Here is a 23,715-nt window from a genome sequence, read left to right on the forward strand (position 1 = left end):
TTAGATAAGAATTGGTTTGGGAGTTAGATAACAGAAGTAACTTGATACTTACAAGTGTTCATGTTATATTTCAAATTAATCATGAGAATCTGTAGTTTCCCAACACACAAAACTAAAATATATTTGATGCATAATGCTAATTGTTACAATTTGATATTCTGCATTGCATGTCTATTGAATTATTATACTATACATAAATGTATACAGATAATATTTTAATTTAAAAATAAAAATTTAAAACTGGTTGTCAAGTGATTGGATGTAAAACGATGCTTGAATAGGTCAAGGAGGAAAATTTTTGCAAGAGTTAAATGATTCTGTACAATACTACAGTGTTAAATTCACATGATTACACATTTTTCAAAACCCATACATTGAATACCAGAAGTAATCTCTAATGTTAATTGTAGACTTGGTTAATAGGTGATATATTTGTGTTAATGCAGGTTCATCATTTGAAACTAAATTCTTGTTTAGAAAATTGATAATAATGGAAACTGTTTGGATGTCTAATATTTAAGGGGAGTTTACATCTTCCATTCACCTATTTGGTTGTGAATCTAAATTGCTTCCAAAAGTTACCTAAATAAAATTGAGCACCTAGTGTTGTATCATATAAATGATATTATAGTTTACCAAGGAAATTTGTATGTGTAGCTTGCTCTGTTTGAGGGGCCCCTGGCATTGGGACCAGGATCCGTGGTGCATAAGCTGGCTGTTCGGAGCCCGTTCCCTTTGGGTGGGATGCCTTGCTCAACCTCAATGTGACAGTCTTTGTTGACTCGACATGAGATGCCCTACTCTTTTTAAGGAGTGTGTGGGGGTGGGTTAGGAGAAAAGCGGGAGGAGGGGAGAGAGGGTAGGGTAGAGGGAACTGTAGTTGCTATGAAAAATGAATAAAAAACTTAAAATGAATTTAAAAAAGAAACATCCTAAGTTTATTTTGATTTTAATAGTATCTAAAGATTATTCAAAGATGTATTAAAGCAAGAGATTAATGAACCAATTAGAAAATACTATGGAAAATGTTCAATTACAATAATGTGGTACTGTTAAGTTATCCAGTAACACTTATCAAAAATAGTACAATAGATAACATTACACAACAGTAAATTCTATAAAATAAAATGAATGAAAACCTATCCTGATGTAACACCATATTGTTGTGATTTCATGGGTGTGGCTACGTGTCATATATTGAAGGCATTCTCTCACTGGTCCTATGGCTCTCATAATCTTCCCATACCTGTTATACAATGTTTTCTGAGTCTTAGGTGTAGGAGTTTTTGGGCAACATGATGTGGGTACTGTTTTTGGCATTGTTCAGGTATTCTGTTCTTATAATTGGGGAATTTAGTTCTTGTAATTGATAAGTAAGATTTCAGTCTTTAAAACCACAAGTTTATCACATTTGAAGCTATAAAATAACTACCAAAAATGTCAAAAAATTTAAATGCCCAAAATTTATGAAAAATATTAAAACTGCAAATAATTAAAGATGCCAAAAACTTACTACCAAAGTTTCCCCTATTTGCTACTTATACTGGTAAAATTATATATATATATATATATATATATATATAAAATATATATAGTACATATACACATATACATCATATATATGTGTATATGTACTTATATATTAACATGAACATATGCATATTAGTTGTTTATTGTAGGACTGTAGGAGAAAATTGTATTCTCATAAATTAATAGTTATAAAATGATACAATTTGCCTATAAAATAATTGCTAATGTGAATCAATTTGAACTAGGCATCCATTTACGTGTCCTTCAGAGTAAGAAGAGTGAAAAGTTGCAAGAAATCTAAATGCAAAATCAGGTACATGTGCAACCCATAAAATAAGGACCAATAATACTTTGTCTTTAAAATATTTTTCATAATCTACTGTTATTAAAGAATGAAATAAGAAAGAATATATATGATATATGTGCACATATACTATAAACATAAATACTACATATCTTGGATTTTTAAATTACAGGTTGACTAGAAGTTTGGCTTTCTGTTAATATTTTGTGGGTGGGGAAAAATTTTTGTCACGTTAAATTCAAATGCACAGATGTAGTATATGTCTCTAGAGATCAAATGTCACACATAATATATATATATATTATATATGTATATACATAATATATATATTAGGTGACACACCATTTAAATGTAAATGACATTTGCTTAAAATATGACACATTTATAAAGAAATATTGAAGGTATGGCAATTTTACTAATGCCATTTTACATAGTGCTATAAAGAGTATTGCTGTCAAACCCCACTCATCTCAAAATGCAATGACTAGAAACTTTCAAGATGTTTGGTTTCATAAATTTGAGAATTATGAGACCAATATTTAAAGATAACCACTTATGGCATTCATCTCATCATGAGGCATGCTAAGCACCAATCTGTTTCCTCTGTCACAGGGTTCATCCTTCAGATGAAGGTGAAAGGTCACACGGGCATCTGTGAAAGTCAGGAAGAAAGTGCTGGATACCCATGCAGGTGTTCATTACAATGTCTGCCCTGCCCAAAGGTAAGACACAGTTTGGACAAGCCCCTGTGGGTATCTTCCATCCTGAAACAAGAAATTTGATTATCCTTATTATCTCTGCTGAGCAAAACTCCCCAAGCTATTAGTGGTCATAAAATTATCCAGCTGTTTTCCAAATTCAATCCTGGTATTTGACTCAGTGACCTCCTTGGTCAATGAATTTCACAGGTTGACTATACACATGCATACGGTATTATTTACTTCAATTTGTACTGAATTTACTGCCCCTTATTTTTTTATCAAGTATCTCCTTGTCCTCAATGTATTATAGAACAAGGTGACCAAAAATGCCCTTTATAATTTGGAGAGCTTCAATCAAGGACCTTTCTAAAATACACCAGACTTAAATTTTTGTTTTTCCTAAAAGAGGTGCAAAGTGTAGCTTCGAGCTATCTACTTTCTGTTGAGATTTTATTCTCCCCAGTATTTCTTATTATTTGACCATGATTTCAATTCTACATCATTATGCCCCACCATGCTATCTCAGACTGTTAACAAACTGACAATGAGAGTCATGAATGTATGTATGTTTTCCAGTAAGGAATCCCATGTTTGCTGTCATTTAAAAATGTTAACTTACTGATACTATGGTTTTCCATTAATTGAACTAGTTGTCTTTGTTTTTAATATATTCAAAACATTTAAGTTTAAGCTAACTGGACCAGAGCATTATAATGTTCAAGGGGGGCATTTTAGAAATTTGCTGAATTTCTCTGGAGTAATTCAAATGCACCACAAGCAAATTCCTGTCATGTGTTCTTATTGTAATTCATAGACTTGTCATTAGTTACTCACTGTGTGCGATTCAGCAATTCACTCAATACTTAAAAAAAATTTTCCACATATGCAGTTTATATTTTTGTACTATTATTTTTAGTCACAAATGCTTATGATAAGGTATACCAGGGTACAATTTTCTTTTCTGTGATAGCATTCTTCCAAAGTTGGAGATGTTTCTAATTTCTGATGTGTCATCATATCCACTGAAAAATCTCATTTATGTAATGAAGGCACAAGGAACTATTTTAGACATAAGTAAGGATATGATACATGTACACCAAAAAGTAAAACAATCAGTGACAAAACATCAATTCTTCTTTATTATATAGCCTCTCTTAAGATGTGGTCCAGAGAATTTCTGCTTCAATGAGTAAGCTCTTCAACTGTACTGTGCATCTTGTACATCAGACACTCTGGACTCTAACCTGGAAAGAGCCAGACATTTGAATGGCCTAGTTACATGTGCTTAGCTCAGCTCTCTTTCAACCTCTTTTGCATTTCAGTTCTCTCACTGGGGAAACTCTTCCACATGAAGAGCTTTCATGACCTACCAATCTCCTAAGTATTCAGGGACAGTAACTCCTTTGAGCCTGGTGCCCCATTTCAGGGTGTCTGAGCTATCGCAATGAAAGCGGAAGCAATGACTGCTCCCCAAACCTCCTTCCTTTTAGCTTCACATGCACTCAGGTGTCATACATGCCCCAAATCAGGAAACGGGAAGTTTTTCTCTTTAAGTCGACTTAACGCTTTTAGGTGATAGACTCATTATTTGAACTTTGTTTAGAAAATGTACCATCTCTGAGGTAAGATAAACCATGCTTCTTTTTCACGAGTGAAGCATGGTTCTCACATTGCATCTGAGAATCAGGTTTGGTATAATAGCTTGAAGCTTAAAAGGCGATGAATTATCTTCCAGCCTCAAGGGAAAAGCTCTAGATCTTTGCACAGCAGCTAATGTACATTATTAAAGATGTAATTTTATGGGAGTATAGGTTTGGCAAGTACTTACCAGACATGACTCAGAGCAAAAGGAAATGAGTCCATTTTAAAGACCTATGTTTGTCTGGGAATGAAAAATAAGAAAAATAAAACACTCAGAGGAAAATGTTGCCCAAACTTTCCATAGTGCTTAAAAATTTACATGGCTCAGTTTTCCATATATAAAAATTTGAATTTTTTGGAATAATATTTTCATTTTTCTTCTTGCTTCAGAATTAGAATTGTTTTCACATGTATTTTCAGCATAAACAGTTATAACATTCTAGAAGTCAAGATATGGCATTTTAACACACTTCACTCACTATTCATTTCCAAATTGGGGCTGCTACAAAGGCTGGTACAAAGGCTTGTGTTGAACCGTGTTGCAAAGATTCTTCCGCTCCAACTGCTCAGGTAGATACATTACTGATTTGGTAGTACTGATTATTAACTCATTTGTCTCAAAAACAAATACTTAAGACAACACACTCCATGTCATTCTCTTTTTATTAATTAATTTGTATTATTTTTATTGGCAGATCAAATTATCACCCACATGTAGGCATGGCAAGTTTTATCACAAATTTTGAATTTAAAAAATAGTATATGGAAGTGTGTAATGGTTAAGAATTTATACTTCATGAGATCTCATTATTTTTGTGCTAATGTACAGATAGAATTAATACATAAAACAAACTTTTTTTCTCTCTTTTTTCCCCTCCTTTTTAAATTTAAATTTGAAACAAGGTTGTTTTACATGTCAATCCCAGTTCCCTAAACCTCAATCTCCCATCCTCCCTTATCTCCCCTACCAAAACCCAGCCCATCCCATTTCTGATCCCCAGGGAGGGTGAGGCCTTCCATGAGGAGACTTCAAAGTCTATCATATCAATGAAGGCAGATCCTAGGCCCTCCCCCATGAGTCTTGGCTGAGAAAATATCTCTCTATGTGGGATGGGCTCCCAACGTTCATTCCTACTGATCCATAACTAGAGGCCCCATAGACTGCATAGTCCTCCTGATTAACACTCACGTTCAGGGGGCCTAGTTAGGTCCTATGCTGGTTTCCCAGCTATCAAACTGGGGTTCATGTGCTCCCCCTTGTTCAGGTCAGCAATTTCTATGGGTTTTTCCAGCCTTGTCATGACCTCTTTGCTCATCACTCCTCCCTGTCTGCAACTGGATTCCAAGAGTTCTACTCAGTGTTTAGCTGTGGGTGTCTGCTTCTTCTTCCATCAGCTAGTAAATGAAGGCTCTATGATGGCATATCAAGTAGTCATCAATCTCATTATCGTGGAAGGGCATTAAAGGTAGCCTCTCCACTATTGCTTAGATTGTTAGGTTGTGTCATCCTTGTAGATCTCTGGGCTTTTCCCTAGTGCCAGATTTCTCCTTAAATCTATAATGGGAGGGAGGGAGAGAGGGAAGAAGAGAGAGGGAACTGGGATCGATAGGTAAAATAAGAAAAAAAAAAACTATAATGGCTCCCTCTATTATGGTATCTCTTTTCTTGTTTCAATCCGTTTCTCAATCTTCCTGTTCCCTCATGCCCACCTCTCCCCTCCTATTTCTAACTCCCTCTCCCCTCCCTCCATGCTCGCAATTTGCTCAGGAGATCTTACCTTTTTCCCTTCTCCAGGGGACCATGTATGTCTCTCTTAGGGTCCTCCTTTTTTCTTAGCTTTTCTGATGGTGTGAATTGCAGGCTGGTAGTCTTTGCTGTATTTCTAAAGTCCATATATGAGTGAGTACATACCATGTTTTTCTTTTTGTGACTGGGTTACCTCCCTCAGGATGGTTTCTTCTAGTTCCATTCATTTCCCTGCTAATTTCAGGATTCCACTGTGTTTTTCCTCTTAGTAAGTACTCCATTGTATAAGTGTACCACATTTTCTCCATCCATTCTTCAGTTGGGGGGCATGTAGGTTGCTTCCAGGTTCTGGCTATTACAAATAATGAATCTATATTCATAGTTGAACAGATGTCCTTGTTGTATGAATGTGCATCTTTTGGGTATATACCTAAGAGTGGAATTACTGAATCTTGAGGTAGACCATTTTCCTGAGGAACCAACATACTGATTTCCAAAGTGGCAGTACGAGCTTGCCACTCCACCAACAGTGGAGGAGTGTTCCCATTTTACAACTTCTCCAGCATAAGCTGTCTTTGGTGTTTTTTTTTTTTTTTTTTTTTTTTAAGCTATTCTGACAGGTATCTCAGAGTTATTTTGATTTGCATTTCCCTGATGGCTAAGGATGTTAAGCTCTTTCTTAAGTGACTTTCAGCATTTTAGATTCCTCCATTGAGAATTCTCTATTTAGTTCCGTACTCCACTTTTTCATTGGATTATTTGGTGTTTTGGTGACTAGCTTCTTGAGTTCTTTGTATATTTTGGAAATCAGCCATCTGTCAGATGTGGGGTAGGTGAATATCCATAAAAACAAACTTAATTGTGTGATGTTTAATGAAAAGAAAATGGTTTAAGGAATGATCAAAGGACCCCTAGCATCTTCTCAAACTAACTTCTGACACAGGGCATTGTCACTGAAGAACAGTTACTGGTGTCTTCCACCTGTCCTCTGTCTTCCTACTAAATTAGGGACACTCAAACTCAGTCTATAGTCACCCTTTCTTCCTTTCTGAAAATGACTTCTGAAATTGTAATCAATAGATTTTTAGTGAGTTGTTTTGGATGCATAAAACTTCAGTTTCTTTAATTTCATTGTGGAATAGAACTTTATCTTGTATTTATTTTACACTACCTCCCCACCTCCATTTGCTAGATTTTGCAACATTTTAAACCATGGTTCTCAGGGTAAAAGAGCTAACCCAGGAATGGTGGGCCATTTCCATAATCTCAGCACAGGAGAGAAAGTAGGATTGTGAGTTTGAGAACTACATAGACTTTGTTACAATATATGAAAATTTAATTACTTAATTAATTAATAATAAAGGAGTGGCATGGCCATCAGCATTCTTGTCATTCTTGTCCTGATCCTTTGCTACACACGTGTAGAGGTTGTCTGGAATGTGCATCTAGAGGGAGAACCACTGGGCTGCAGACAGAAAGTTCACATGTCAATCATTGAAAAAATAAAATTCACTTTTGAAAAATTTACATCCCCTGTTTGTATTGACCATTACAAATTCTATCAGTCCAGTGGATATAAATAGCATGGAGGATGTTTGATAGATACTAATTGTCTCATTAACAAGGGGGGTTGTGATTTCTTATATGTATTTCGTGATTAATGTTTCTGTTTTATGCCAGTACCATGCTGTTTTTGCAACCATAGCAGTACAATTAAATCCTAAAATGGTGACAACTCCAGAAGTTCTTTTATTATTCAGGACAGTTTCAGCTAGCCTGTTTGTTTGTTTATATGAAGCTTAACATTTTATTTTTCAATTTCTGCAAAGAACTATGCTGAAGTGTTGGTTGCATTAAATATGTAGATTTCTTTTGGTATGACAACAATTTTCACAATTTCACAATATTATTCCTTCTAATGGTTGACCATGGGAGATCTTTTTGTATTATGGTATTCTTTTTAATTTCCCTTCTAAATATCATAATGGTTTCAGGGATACACACAAATCTTTCACCTGTTAGGTTAGAGCTGGTCTAGGATTACTTCCATTTGTTATTATTTTATTTTTCTCTTTTTGAGGCTACTGGGTAAAAGGTACTAATTTCTTTCTTTCTTTCTACCTTTTGCAGAGTATTTGGTTTTCAGTCTTGGGGTCAATCTAGGCTTCAGGGCTCAGAATCTAACTAGATCTAGGACTGAGGTTCTGGTTGAGGCTCTGGGTTCAGACCCCAAGTGTCAGATTGGTGCAATGGGATTGGGAGGGGGTTTGTTATGCTAGCTAGCAGGTAGAGTACAGGTATGACTCTGGTGTTCCATTAAACAGGACTTGGGGTTCCCTTTCACAAAGGATCAGACACATAGGCAGATCTAGGAGGTTTTACATGAGTGATGTTGCCCTGTCTGTTTATGTGAGTCACCAGGATTAAACTTAAGTTCTAGGTCTCTCACACAAGGACTTTACTGACTGAACTGTCTCATCCGTCTCTCATTATTTCATTAACATTAATGGAAAAGGACATACATTTCCTACTATAATGATGATTTTGTCTTTTCTCCCTATGTTATTAGTGTGTGCTTTATCTGTAAGAGATCAGTTTTATTGGGGAATAAAAAAATCTTCTCTTAATTCTGTTATCTGATTTTTAATGTAGCTATTCCCTTTTCTTTATATTAATTGTTGTCTGGTGTTTTCTGTAATTGATTCTCAGACTATTCTTCTTAATAATATGTCATGATATTGGGGATATTTAGAAATTTCATGTTATAACAAAACATAGAGTCAGAAACATAGTCAAATAAGATTTCTATAGATGTGTGAAATTGTATTTGTATTATTTTGTATGTGATAAAGGATAATTCATCATAAAGGATAATTCATCATGTGCATTGTCAGTTTGTCCTTTTGCTACACATTTTTTACCTTGATGTTATAGAACTTTATATTCTGTGCTGTTTTACACTATACCTCTTTATTTACTGTTTTATTCTATTATTTTTTTATTATTGAAAATAGATTCTTCTCTCATGCAATACTTATGGGCCACAGTTTCTCTTCCTTTCTTCCTCCCAGCTACCCTCAACCTCCCTGAATCCATCCCGTCTCTGTTTCCTTTCACAAATGAACAGACTTATATTTTTAGAACAGAGTTTTAAAGATACTTAAACAATATTTTTGTATTTATCTCTGAAATTAATATATCGCATATGTTAATTCCTTTTCTGAATAATTCAAGAACTCTTGGCATCTATAACTAACATCATCCCAATTTGCATTCATATATTATTAGTTCATGGAAACATAATTATATCTTTTAAAAACTCAGTCTGTATTTATTTACTTGTATACATAAAATATTGTATAACATATTTATGAATGTATCTGTTGTTGATTCCTTTATGCCTCTCAGGCATTTCTTCTGTAATTTTTCTTCTTGATAAGATTTTAATATACCATGTAAATACCATGGTAGGAAACTCTCTAAATTTTAAAATGTTTTTATTTATTTCTCTTTATTAAATATTGTTTAGCAACTAATTCTAAGTTGAAGTTGTTTCTTTATGTATTATACAATCATAACATTTGTTTTTTATTTCCATTTTTGTAATATTTTCAACTAAGTTTAATTTTTTTTTTTTGACATTACCTTACTTTGAATGCTACTTTTCTAATTTATCATATATTTTATGGTTTTTGCCCATTCCTGAGGACATAGTTACTTAATTAAATCTTGATGTCTTATACTGTGCTGTACTGGCCACTGCTACGCACGGAAAGATGCTATAAAATTTTAGCCCATTTTCTACTATAACAAGATGCCACTTCCACATTGCTCTTTTTGTCTGCTTCTTGAATTCAGACAGATCTATATTACATGTATATTATCTTAAATATGCTTTGACTTTTTTTTCGTAAATTCATAATGAAGCCCCTATTTCTCATTCTGGCAACTTCTCTCTACATATTTTCAAAATCAAAATTCTCTCTTCATTATTCTCCAGACTACAGAATCAGACTTTTAAAGAATTTATAATTCTTTGTTAATGTTCTTAATTACATTTACTATAATTTTATAGATTTGAGTTAAGAGGGCATTACTTTAAATTACGGCATTTTTAATTTTATTTTAAGATTCGTTTTTCTATTTCATACTTTACTGTCCAATGTTATGTGTGATCATTCTAATCTCTGAACCCTTCCATATTACTGTTTTCTTTTCTCTTTCATAGCTATCTTTCACTGTATGATTACACTGTTTACTCATAGCTTATATGAATCCTTGAAGCTAAATTATACACTCATTTCTCAAAAAAAAAACCTGTTTATAATTGTTTCTTGAAAGAGCCAAACATACTAACAATATTGGGTCAATTAATCATTTTCCTGATATCCTGACTTAAAACTGAAGATTTATTTGAATGTAGATTGAAAGATCAAGGCATAACAGATAAATGCCTTTGATATTATTAAATTGACCTATATAATAAAAGCTTTGAGTCTTTAAAGAAAGAAATTAGATACCAGAAAATGGAAAGGTTTCCCATGCTCTTAAGTAGAATCAACACAGTAAAAATGGAAATCATGTCAAACGAATTTGCAGATTCAATGCAATCCCCATCAAAATACCAGCACAATTCTCCATAGAACTTGAAAGAACAATACTCAACTTTATATGAAAAAAAACAAAAGATCCAGAATAACCAAAACAACCCTAAGAGTAAAGGAACATCCAGAGGTATCACTAGCCCTGACTTCAAGCTCTATTATAGAGCTATAGTCCTGACAACAATTGGTATTTGTGCAAAAATAGACAGGTAGACCAATGGAATTGAATTAAAAACCCGGATATTAACCCACACACCTACAAACACCTGGTTTTTGACAAAGAAGCTAAAATTACACAATGGCAGAAGGAAAGTATCTTCAACAAATGGTGCTGGCATAACTGGATACTGGCATGTAGAAGACTGAAGATAGATCCATGTCTATTGCCATGAACGCAACTTAAGTCCAAGTCCAATTGGATAAAAGACCTCACCATAAATCAAGCCACACTGAACCTCTTAGAAGAGAAAGTGGCAGGTGCCCTTGAACAAATTGGTACAAGAGACTGCTTCCTGAACAAAACACCAAGTAGCATAGACACTGAGATCAACAATTAATAAAGGGAAACTTGTGAAGTTGAAAAGCTCCTGTAAGGCAAATGACACAGTCAAGTGGACAAAATGGCAGCCCACAGAACGGGAAAAGATATTCACCAATTCCACTTCTGACATTTGGAAGAAAAAAAAAGATGTGATTTAGGAAGAATTTTTGGCTTTCAGGGCCCTATTCTTTCCTGTATTTGCTGTTTGCTCTGTCTACATATTCCTTCCTCCTGTTCCTTTTCAAATTTTCAGTGCAAGACTGGTTTTACAAGTTTCTAGAAAAGGTGGAGTGTGGGGAGCTTACAAAAATGATGCAGCACAAACAAAGGCCAAAGAAAACCACAGACAGTTTAATCAGGTCAATTATGCAGCCAAAGCTGGGCTTCTTACTCAAGTATTCTTTGCTTCTCCCTGGGGACACTTCTTCATTTTGCATTCTGACCTCGGGGTAGGCAGGTCAGCCCAGGAACTCTAAGATCCTCTTCCAGGATACTGCCATGAGATTATGGGAATATCTTGCTTTCCTTGCTGGAAACCTCCTCTAACCCAAGAGGCTCTCCACACTTGGGATTTTGAAATCCCACAACAGGAAGCATTCATGAAGGAGCACAGAAGTGGAGAAGAGGAAACACGGTGTGCTTTTGTTGTTGTTTTGTTTGTTTTCTGTTTTTTTCCAAGAACGCAAAACAGAAACTAAGGCACTTGGAATTAAGTTATTGAAATTCCTAACACAGTGGAGAGAGCAGTATTTATCTTTCCTTTCATTGCAAGTACTGCAACAAACCACTCTGACTTTGTCACTGGAAAATGTTAAAATGACAGCATTTAAAAAGGCTTCAGAAAATATTGGGTTGTTTACGTATTTTCAGGAAGGAGTATCCAAAATAGTGAGGAAATATTAATGGTTAAAGAGATAGGAGAAAGGTATTATCATAGATCAACAACTATTGAGAAAAATAAAATAAAACCAGGTAATGTACCTGCATCTTGCCTGTGAACCTGTAAGAGTGGTCAGGCCCTTTGGGTATGGTTTCAGGTTCTGACTTGACCTGTTTAAGGTAGAGGAGCTAGGGACAGAAACCCCTTTTTGGGTCTCAGAGAACATCTGAGAGGCAGGAACACTGCGACAGTTATTATTGTTACCTGTGTAAGTAAATCCCCAATAAAGCATCTGTTTATTAATTATCTTGTGTCTGGTGAACTCACTATAACCCTTTGTCTTCAAGGTAGTGTTTCCCAAACAATTCAAAAGAATAACTTTAAATTTACTTTCAGAAAAAGATCGAATGGAATTTGTTTTAAGAAGAGGTAGGAGGGCAGGACAGCGAGGAGGAAATGTATATATTTGAACCCATAATTGTAAAAGAAACTGAAAGATGTGTAAATATTCTCAAATAATCTACAATGTATTTAAATTTTGGACTATATAATTAAATATGTGACAACCTGGTAATAGTGATGTTTCTGAACAATATATATATATATATACATATATATATATATATATATATATATGAATGAGTTTTTGAGTATTTTTGAGTTTTGAGTATTAAGGCAGTTTTACCCATGAGTTGTACTTTTGAAGGTAGTTCTTCAGTGAAGACTGCCCATTCACCAAAAGCAGCGAGATTTTTGCTTTTATCCTTGGGATGTAACTCCTATGATAGGCAGTAATTACAGTTATTTCTTCAAGATTCCACAAACATAGAGTAATTATTTACTGTTCACTTGTTATGGTAGTATTCTAGTTTCATCTCTGCTTCTGTGATAAAAATACCCCAAGAAAACAGAAAACAAAGGGGCTTGGGAAATGGCTCAGTAGTTAATAGATGGGTTGGGTTTGATTTCCAGTACCCGCATGGTGGCTCACCGCCAGGTGTAACTCTAGTTCCTTGTGATCTGAAGCAATATTCCAAACTCAGGGGATTAATACAAAAATTAAAGCATGTTTCAGCAATCATTCTGCTTACTTTCAATTATACAGAAGAATGGATTATGACTTTACACAATATGATTTTTTATAACTGCTAACAAAAGGTAGAGATGGTGTTTTGTTATGTAACTGCACAAATTATTGAATTTATTGGGGTAAGTTGCACATTTTGTTTGACCCCATGTATTCTTTGCATTTCTTAACACCAAATTTTCCCTCTTTTCCTCCCTTTCTTTTAATCTCCAGTACTTTTTCTATTGCATTCTTAATTAATTCACTTTCCATACTCATTCTTTTCTATAACTGTTTTCATGTGTTTTTCTCATTGACATTCGTCTACCCTTTCCATCACTTCACATTTTTTTGTAGTTACAGTTTTGTGTTCCTCAATAGCAGACCCTCAGATTAATTCTTGAAATGTTATATACAAACATTTCTGCCATTGCTGTTATCTTCCTTCCATTATTTTGATACATGTTCTTCCATTTCTTTCTATTATACATGCTTCTAGAAATTTCTGAGCTCACCCTTTACTATGCATCATTAAATTGATATTTTGGAGCTTTCCTAGTTTAAAATTCATGGTCTATCTTTAGACCTCTTCCTTTGTTTTTATTTCCCCCTAGGTTGACACTTAGAGCTTGAAAAGACACTAACTCTAGGTATTTCTGATTTTCTTTTTACTCAACCTCTCCACTGCAGTGTGATAGAAGCAGATTCAAGCCCACCCTAGCAGGTCACATCCTACAGTCATTGTCCCAAACATCACAGGTTCCTTAGTTAAGTGGGACAATTCTTTACATATTTTTTTTCTCATGATCCAAATAACTACAGCTACCATATAATCACTTCTCAAACTCCCTAAATTCTTCCTCTTTCTTTATTATTAGACAATATCTTGATTTCCTTTCTAGTTGAAAATGAAAGAATAATCTTACCGAGAACCCTGGGTCCTATTCTGGCTAGTGTTTGTAAGCCCATGGGTTTCCCCATGATCCTTTGTCCCTGAACTTCCGTTCTTTCTTAGCACATTAACAGACAAATGAAGACAACAGTGTAATAATTCACCTTAGGCTACCTCAAAACAGGTGTCCTTCATCAACTCTACCATTTAAATATAATAATTCTGTCTTTGAAAATCATCTGTGGACTGCATTGTTTTGTAGGCACTTGTTTCTTAATCTGTCCATATTCATGAGTCCCTTGCATATCTTCTTTTTTTCTCTTCTGAGCTCACTAAGTAAAATCAGTCTTTATATATTTGTTTACCCTGATCATCCCTGAATTTCACTTTGTTTAATTCAATGGTTAAACCCCAGTCTGTATTTTTTCATTTACTGGTGACATTTGACAATTTTTATGACCCTCTTTTTTTAAACTCTTTACTCCTTTGGGTAGGATTCCTGCTTCTTCTAACTGGATACTCCAGCTCTGTCTCCTTTGTATCAAATTCTGATATATTTTTTCTCTGAATTCAAATATGTCATGTTTCCTTATCTGTCTGTACTTATCACTGGAGACTTTCATCTTACAATTTCTGAAGCAGTTTCCCTCTCTAAATTTCCTATAGTGCAATCAAATATCCCCAATATCTCATGTTAGTATTTTTAAAACTGATGTTTTAATTGCTACACACTGCCTATAAAATAATGACCCTCTCTACCTTTTGCATCTCATAAATAAAAACCAGTTCTTATCTGTCTTTTAGCTTGGAAATTTGATTTCTTTCTTTTTCTTCTAATATTCACTAAATACACCTGGAAAACTTCTCACAGATTGCTTAAAAATGTATCCAGAGTCCAACTCTTCCTTGACACAACAATCATGATCAATGCCAGTAACTTACCAATTAGTTTTTATATTGCACATGATTCTCCACTGATGACCAACTGCTAATTTCGATAGCAATATTCAATCATTTTAGTCCTCTGTTTAAAATATCCTAGGGGGTTTCACAAAAGCCTCACAACTTCTGTAATCTTAACTTGTCTGCCCAGAGCTCCATCACTCTCTACCAGAGTCTTTGAACTCAGTATTTTCAACATACTTCCCCTTGCAATCCCTGTGACATGTTTTCATTTCCAGATCATTCAAATATTTTTCTAGGTCTGATTATAATTTAAGCTTATTGGAGTGAGTGACTTCTCTTATTTTATCCACTACAATAAACCCAACTTTCTATCACAGAGAATGAATTACAGAATATACAAACAAAAATGTCTTTAAAAGATAGGTGATTGACTAGAGTGAAAGTTAGATTGTTCAACAACATTTCGTATGCATTGATTAATCTATGTAGGTAGGCAAGTGTAGAGGTAGTTGGAAAGTCTCCCGAGTTCCTGAGTCATATACATGAGAAGTACTCTGCATGACAGTGTCACCACCTGCAAGCCCAACCAAATTAAATGTTATAAAGAACATATCTCCCATTCACACAAATATCTCTCAGCAGGGAGGGGCAATGTGATTGACTAAACTCACAGAGACTCAAATGAACTAGTCTTCACCCTATTTCCACAAATCTGGTCCTTCTCATATCCTAACGTAATTACAACAAAATTTATCCACAAGGCAGGGTAACAATATCACCTGTGAACCTAAGTTTACTTGCACCATCCTTGCTAACATTATGTAAAATATAAAGTTTAGATAATGTGCCTAGCTGATGGACAAAAGTGAAACTTTCAAGGGCATATCTCCAAGAATCTACCTCCTCTTGCTGGGTTCCATATTCTTTTGTTGTTGTTGTTTTGAGACAGGATTTCTAGCTTTCTCTATGAAACAGTGAAGTAGTCCTGGCTGCCCTAGAACTTACTCTGTAGATAAGGCTGGCCTCTAACTCACAGGGATTTGCCTGCCTCTAACTCCCAAGTGCTGAGATTAAAGGTGTATATCACTTCCACCTGGCAGGTTCTATGTTCTAAGTCTGTCTCTTCCTAACACCCTATTAATTTATAAATCCATCAATGATTTAATATCGATGAGGCTGGATCTGCTCAATCCAGTCACCTTCTAAAGGTCACATCTCTGATTATTACTGCCTTGGGAACCAAGGTCTCAACACTTTAGTTAATGGAAGACACTAGAAATACCCCAATGTGAACACTGAATAGAGGTTTGATACCAAAAGATGGAGAGAAAGGATACTGAATAAATGAAGATAATTTATATAGTTTACATAAATCTAATAAGAAATGTATGTTCCTTTAAGTATGTTCCAATGTTCCATTTTAAATTGTTACATGCACCTTTGTGAAAAATAGTAAAGTACAGCATATATAAACAGAATTAGAAAGTATTCGTCATAATAAATGGACAGAATACAGACTCACCTCTCAAGTTGTTCTTGCTAATAAGAGAACGTGAAATCCAAAACTGAATAGTGTCACTGTGCACTGTAGCCATCATTCTATTTATTGGTGTCACACAGCACAATTCAGTACCACTTGAACCCACCTGGCAGTGTCCTTAATGTTAGATCAGGGAAGCTTAGTCACCTGAACCAAATGTCCCTTGTGTACTGCAGTAAAAACAAATGTGCTCTTCCAAACTCATTCAAAACATACACTAGCATTCAGAATATAAAACAAGGACAAATCTGCTATAAAACCCTTTTTCAGAAAATAAGACAATGGAAAACACATAGCAAACATCGTGAGGGCTACAATAAAGGAAACCACATCTTGTTTTGTAATTCTCCTCTGTGCTGGAAATTGTAGTTTCCTGAAGTTCCTAAATTCACTTTCTTCCAGGTTCTTTCACCCATAGTCTTTCTTGATTGTATGTAAAAGTGAAAGTTAATGAACAATCTTTTTTAGGGAAAAGTCCTAAGCGTGATTTCAGCTCAAGAAAGGTCACATATATAAGATTTATTTTAACTCCTAAATATTCAAAGGTATTTTATAGATGCACCTCTCTTCATATCCTAGATTTCTACTTCCTCCCAATCTGTTTTATTAATAACCATAACAACAACTATTTTAGACACATTAGGATACACTTTATTTTTCTATCTTTATCTTACATTTATTTATTTATTTATGCTCTCTTTTATTTTATCAGTCTCATGCACTCCATCTCCTTAAAAATGGTTACCTTGAAATCATAAGACTTGAAGAGAAGATTATACATTGAGTAGATTTTTGGTCATGATTTACCAGCAGAAATATATGCTTAGACCCTCTCATGGGATGCACCACACAACTTGGTTTTGAGGTATAGAGAAAGAAAGCTGAAACTTAGCTGGAAACTTCTTTCCTCATAGCTAGCATTTACAATGCTAGCAGGTGCAAAAGAAGGCTTCTAGTAGAGATAAAGCATCAACTTCCCTTTCCTATCTCCTAATCTTATGAACTACAGTGCCAGTCTGCTATGCAAGAGGTTCCAGTGGTGCAATAGAGGCATTCCAACATGAAAAACAAAATGATCCAGAGTCTAATATTGGGGTTCAACCTGAAGATCAGGGAAGCAAAGCAGCCAAGCTACCAGAGAGCTCTTACCTTAACTGGGCTAGGGTATTCCTATTCTCAACTTGGCTGGAGAATGAATTCCTGACACTGAGACCTTGCTCCTGTCTTATATACCTCCCTAATGCTGGCATTAAAGACATGTGTCCCCAGGTGCTGAGATCATCTCTGTGTGAGCTGTTTCTCATTAGCACTGGATCAACCTTGTGTAGATCTGGTGGCCTTGGACTCACTGAGATCCGTCTGACTATATTTGAAGCCTGTTCCACATGCCTGGTACTTCAAACTATTGAAGTTTAATAAGGATCAGGAGAATAGATGTTTATTCAGGGAGAAATAACTCACAACATAGACAAATGAACACCAGCAGGTTCCTGGTCCCAAGGAGTGCTCCCGTCCCTGTGCTGCAAGCAAGAGAGCTCTCTGAGCCCCTTCCTCAGACCTAGTTCCTGCAGGTCACATCTGGCCCTGTCTCCACCCCCCATGGGCGTGGTCTATGCCATGGTTGCAGACAAGGTGAATATCTCACTACATCAAACTGTCAAAATCTACTAATGAAGAAATGTTAGGCCTGTTAAACTAACTATATTTGTTTAACTGATATCATAGAACATTAAACTATAATATTAACATTTATGTCTATATTCACAGACAAGCTCCTCAAATCCTTAATCAGTTAATCTTTTCTTTGCAGTGAATGGCTGGGAAGGTAGAGAACCATATCTGCTCAGAATGTATAGAATTAATGACAGCTGAGTGCTTAACAGCGAACAAAACATTCATACCACATTTTCTAAGGCTTAGGGAACCTCACAGAAGAATGAGCTGTAAGACTGTAACAGAAATGGGGAGAAATATGGAAAAAATGCTGTCTTTAAGGCGTGGCATAGACATTGTAGTATCTCACAGTAGCTATGGTTATCTGCACTGGACTGGCACAAGGTGAGTTGGTGACAGGGATCGAAGGGAAACAAATGCTAGGGAGTGAGAACCAACAGAACTTATAATTCACATGTATTCAGTTTTCAAATATCAACTTTATTCAGTAAAAAGAAAGCAAGAGGGGGAATGGTTCAGCAGGTAAGAGCACTTGCTGCTCTCTCAAGGGTTTGGGCTCAGTTTCCAGCCCCCGCATGACAGCTCACATTCATGCATAACTCCACAGGATCTGGTATCCTCTTCTGGCCTCCATGGACATGCATGTGGTACACATACACACATGTAGGCAAAACACATAAAATGAACATAAAGAAATCTTTAAAAAGTAAGAGAAATCTCATGGGTTCTCATTCCTACACAAAGTACTACAGGCAAATAATGATTACTCTCTGAGGGAAAATTAACTTCTCCATGGGATTGTTCAGTGCACAGTCGTCAGTCCTGAAGCCACAGCCATACAAACAAACAAAAATGGACTCAGAGAGTTGCATTTATGTATATTGTGCCTAAGGGTGCACGCGCGTGCGTGTACATGCACACACACACACACACACACACACACACACACACACATCAATACTGATGAAACAAAAATAGACTAGGAACACTCAGGAGAGTAAGATAGTACATGGGTGAGAAGGATCAACAGAAGGAAAAGGGGAGAGAAAGTAATGCAACTCTATTTCAATTTGAATTACAACTTATGAATAATAAAAGGATGTTAAAAGCACACATACATCTGTTTTTGTGGTAGAAACAGTCTTGATATTTTATATGCTCAATATTTGCCCTGTAATGTGTCAATTCCATTGATAAAAATAGTTATACATTGTCTCAAATATTTGAACACTTGGTCTCTGGTGGGTAGTGATGTTTGGAAAGGCGATGGAACCTTTATGAGGTTGACACCAGCTGGAGGAACTATGTCATGGGGGCTGGTTTTGTGAGTTGGTAGCTTTGTGTCACCACTAATCTCCTTGTTTAGTGAACCTGGTTGAAGATGTGATCTCTCGGTTTCCTTCTCTAGCTCCTTATCCCCATGCCTTCATCACCATTGGGGATTCTCCCTCTGGGTTCTGGAACCCAAATAAAATCTTTCATCCACATGTCATTTTGGTTGTTCCTCTACAGTGTAATGGGACTGCAGGTGATAACCCAGTTAATGTGGGAGGACAAGCAAGTAACTGACCAAAGACAAAAGGCCAAAATGCAGAGAAGAGACTTAAGTAACCATTTTATTGACAACAAATTGCTATCTCTTTGTAAGTTGCAGAGCTCTGGTTTAGATATTTCATAGGGCCTGGGCCCTCTTGCTTTTGATAACATCTTGTGTAAGTGCTTTCCCATTAGAGGACTGTTTTCTCTATGCCATTTTTTTTCATATAAGAAATGAAAAGGTCTTGTTAAGAAGCCTATCCCTGCCATCCCTATCTGCCTATATCCTAATGCTCCATCAACAGCAACAAAAGTAACTAATAAAACACCTTTAGTTAAATACTCTTTCCATAGCAACTAATAGAATTAGTTGGAAATTTTTGCTAATGTGCTGTTTTATCCAATCTCCAACCACACAAACCTATACAATTGGAAGAATATCTGTGCCTCCTACTTACATTTTCTTACAACTTTATTAATTTTCCTAATAACTCACTTTATTAACTCTATGCTAAGGATGGCCAACATGATCACAAACATTCAAACACAAGCTTGTTTCCTTCTATACTACATTAAGAAGTGCTTTTACCTCCTGTGTACACTTAATATGGTCGCCATCTTTAGAACTTCCTATGGGGTTACAAAATGCATTTTGTGCCAATTGCTATATCAATGTCACATTGAAAACTTTTAACTTAGGACATTTCCCTTCTAGATAGCTAGGTTGAGATGAATTATTCCACAGTAACAAATCAACTTTAAGATACTTCTCTGTTTTGGGTCAGTAAGAAGTTCTACTTCATCATTTAGTCATGTACACTGGGATGCAAAGCTTCTGAGGTCACCATGACAAGATAGAGCAAGGAGGTATATGCTATTTTTCCACATACTTTCTGGGGAAGTCATATTCACTACTTTTGATCACATTGGCTTTGTTATAATAAGTCAAATGGCCTTTCTGCCCATGTAGGCTCATAGGGAGTGGTACTATTAGGAAATATTGGCTTTGGTAGAGTAGGTGTGGCCTTGTTGGAGGAAGTGTGTCACTGTGGAGGTGGGCTTTGAGTTCTCATATATGCTCAAGACACACCCAGTATCTCAGTTCACTTTTTGTTACCTTTGGACCAAGATGTAGAATTCTCAGCTCCCCCAGCATCATGTCTTCCTTTATAAGGGTTGCTGTACTCATGGTGTCTCTTGACAGCAATAGTAACCCTAACTAAGGCATATAGGAAACACAAAGGTATTTGATAAGTACAATACTTTGTTTCATTTACCAAATGGTAAAAAAATTTTGAGAAGACTTCAGCACTTCTCATATATTTTCTATTGCTTACTTTTAAATTTCACTGGATTGATTCTACTCTACTTTAATGCAGCGCCCTCTGTCTAATCACAAACACATGCTCAGTCTGATAGTTTCTTTTTATTTGGGGGCACAGAACCTCAAAATTAGACAATAAATTTCAACCAAATTCCAACTTTCCTCAGCCATAGTATTTTGAGATGGCAGTTATGACTCAGCATTGTTTCTGAAACCCTCTCTCTGTCTCATCCCTCTCTACACACCAGTCTGGTGATTAGAGGACACCTTTAAGGTGACATCAGGTATGACCACAAGGCTTGACCTTGGTGAGATTCTAAATAAGTATGTACTTCACTCGATCTTTTTAGCACTGGGTAAACCGTTCAGTACATCTAATTCCTAAAATCACATTCTCTAAGTTGAGATGTTATCAGTAATAGGCTTAATGTAGGATCAAGAAAAATAATGCATATGAAATGCTAACTACTTAAATCATTAATAGCACTAGATGTAGATGGTTTCACTGGCTAATTAAAAACTAATCTAAAATCATTTCCTGTGTGCCAAAATGTTGCTGCCCTGTTTTTCATAATAGTTTCACTGAAATATAATTTGCATACCATAAAATTCACCTTTATAAATCATATATTCATGTTCCTTTGTTCTTAGTATTATATTGAATTTTCAAATCATAACTAATATCTAATTTTAGTACAATTCCATTCACCAAACAGAAATCTCTAAGCTGTCATGATCATCCTACCCTCATAATCTGCTGCTAATCTTTCTGTCTCTGTGGAGGGTAGTTCATATAAAAGGAGCCCCATGATGTGTGTCCTACTGTCTCTTCTTTCTGGAATGTCCTCAATGTGATAGGTTGTTTTTACTCTTACTATTTTTGGCTCTTTGTTCTTTGGATTTTTGGGTAGGGGGGAAATCACCCAGCTCCCAAACAAATCCAAACACAGAGGCTTATTCTTTTTTTTTTTTTTTTTTTTTTTTTTTTTTTATGAATGCCTACCCTTAGCTTGGCTTGTTCCTAGTCAGCTTTTAAATTATCCCATCTTTCTTTTGACTCTGGTCTTTTATTTTTCTCTATTTCTATATATCTTTTTTAAATTCTTTCTCTGTGCCTTGTTGTATAGCTGGGTAGCTGGGTGACTTGTCCCTGGAATCTTCCTCTACTCCTCTTTTTCTTGCTCCTCCTTTTTATTCTCTCTGCCTGCCAGCCCTGCCTATCCTTTCTCCTGCCTACCTATTCCCTTATTAACTGTGAGTGGGAGTTATTAGCTATTAACTAACGAATGGGAGTTTCCAGAGCTCTAGAAGGCCAGCCTCTGAATGAGTCATAATCCTACAGTCAGTTCTGTCCTGTCAGCTAGCTCCCAAATAACCACACAGAGACTTAATATCAATTAATGTTCATCCAAAAATGTAGGCTTGTTACTAACTAGTTCTTTCAAGTAAATCAACCCATATTTTTTATCTATGCTCAACCACATGGCAGTACCTGTTTTCAACATGGCATGTCCATCTCCTGCTTTCTCTATGTATGGCTGGCAACTCTGTTCTTCTTCATCCCCACACTTCTTTTGTCCTGAAGTCCCACCTAATCTCTTCCTGCCTAGCTGTTGGCCACTTAACCTTTTATTAAACAAATTAGAAGGTGCCTTGGTAAAGGCACATCTTCACAGTCGTATAACAAATAATATTTCGTTTTATGCCATGTATCTTCTTATTTGTCTTCAAATTTCACCCTATTTACTAAATTTTCTCCACAGAACTATAGGCTCTCAGATGAATCCTTGTGTGGGGTTGGGCCAAGGCCAATGCTAATTGATGTATAATCACCAGCAGGGTAGACTGAAGTGAATGTGTTCTGATGTCCCCTGAGATGAACTTTTAAAAAATGTTTAATATCTACTTCTTGTCCTAGGCTGTACAACTATTGGTTACTGAAGAAGAAAAAAATAATTTCCACCAAAGAAATAAGAATCCAAACCATGCAAAGCTACACAAATGTGCAATTGACAATGTATATTTTAGGTTAGGATTTGCAGTGTCTGAAAGTCCAAAATGACTCATTTTTCCTGACATCTAACTGGCCAATACTGTGTATTAACTTATTCATAAAACCAATGAATTTTCCTTAACCAATGCTCTGTATTTTTTATGACCAAGATGAGAAAAAAAATGCCTGTGAGATTCATACTAAAAATATATTTTCTAGTTGCCATGAAATGTTTTTTGTTGGGAAATATCTCTTCTTTCAAAGGATGTCTAGAAATTATATATGTATTTCAGTTTAGTTTCTCTCACTTTCTTCTCTAGCTGTCATTATTTGGTTTGTTTTTGGCAGTCTCTTATACTCCCTGATTTTTTTTTAAACTTTAGTATATGATGTACAACATGTTTTAACATACATTATACAACTCAAAGGTTCAAAATTTTTGAATTACAATTTTTTATGGTTCCACATTATGTTGTGGTATACAAAGAACATTATTGGTAAAATGCCAGGAATAGTGATTTATAATTTTTATAGATGCTAAAATGGAGAAATGTTTGTCATTTGTCTTAATGATACTTTCACACATTTGGGTAGATGTCATCCCTATTTTTCTCCTCTACAGTCTGGAGGCTAAATGTTTAGTTTCAGTTAAAAATATAATTTTTTTACAGGCAAAAGTAAATTTCATCCTTTACTTTCATAATTATTGGAAAAGTGGCTTATCTCACTCAAAAGCCAAATCTACAGTTGAACTATATGCAACCTTTTCAAAGGCATGGGAAGCTTTTACTACAATTATATACAGATATAGGCATGTATCTTTTTGTTTCAGTGAG

The sequence above is a fragment of the Phodopus roborovskii genome, unplaced genomic scaffold, assembly GCF_943737965.1.
Source record: "Phodopus roborovskii unplaced genomic scaffold, PHOROB, whole genome shotgun sequence".
Classification (NCBI taxonomy): Eukaryota; Metazoa; Chordata; class Mammalia; order Rodentia; family Cricetidae; genus Phodopus; species Phodopus roborovskii.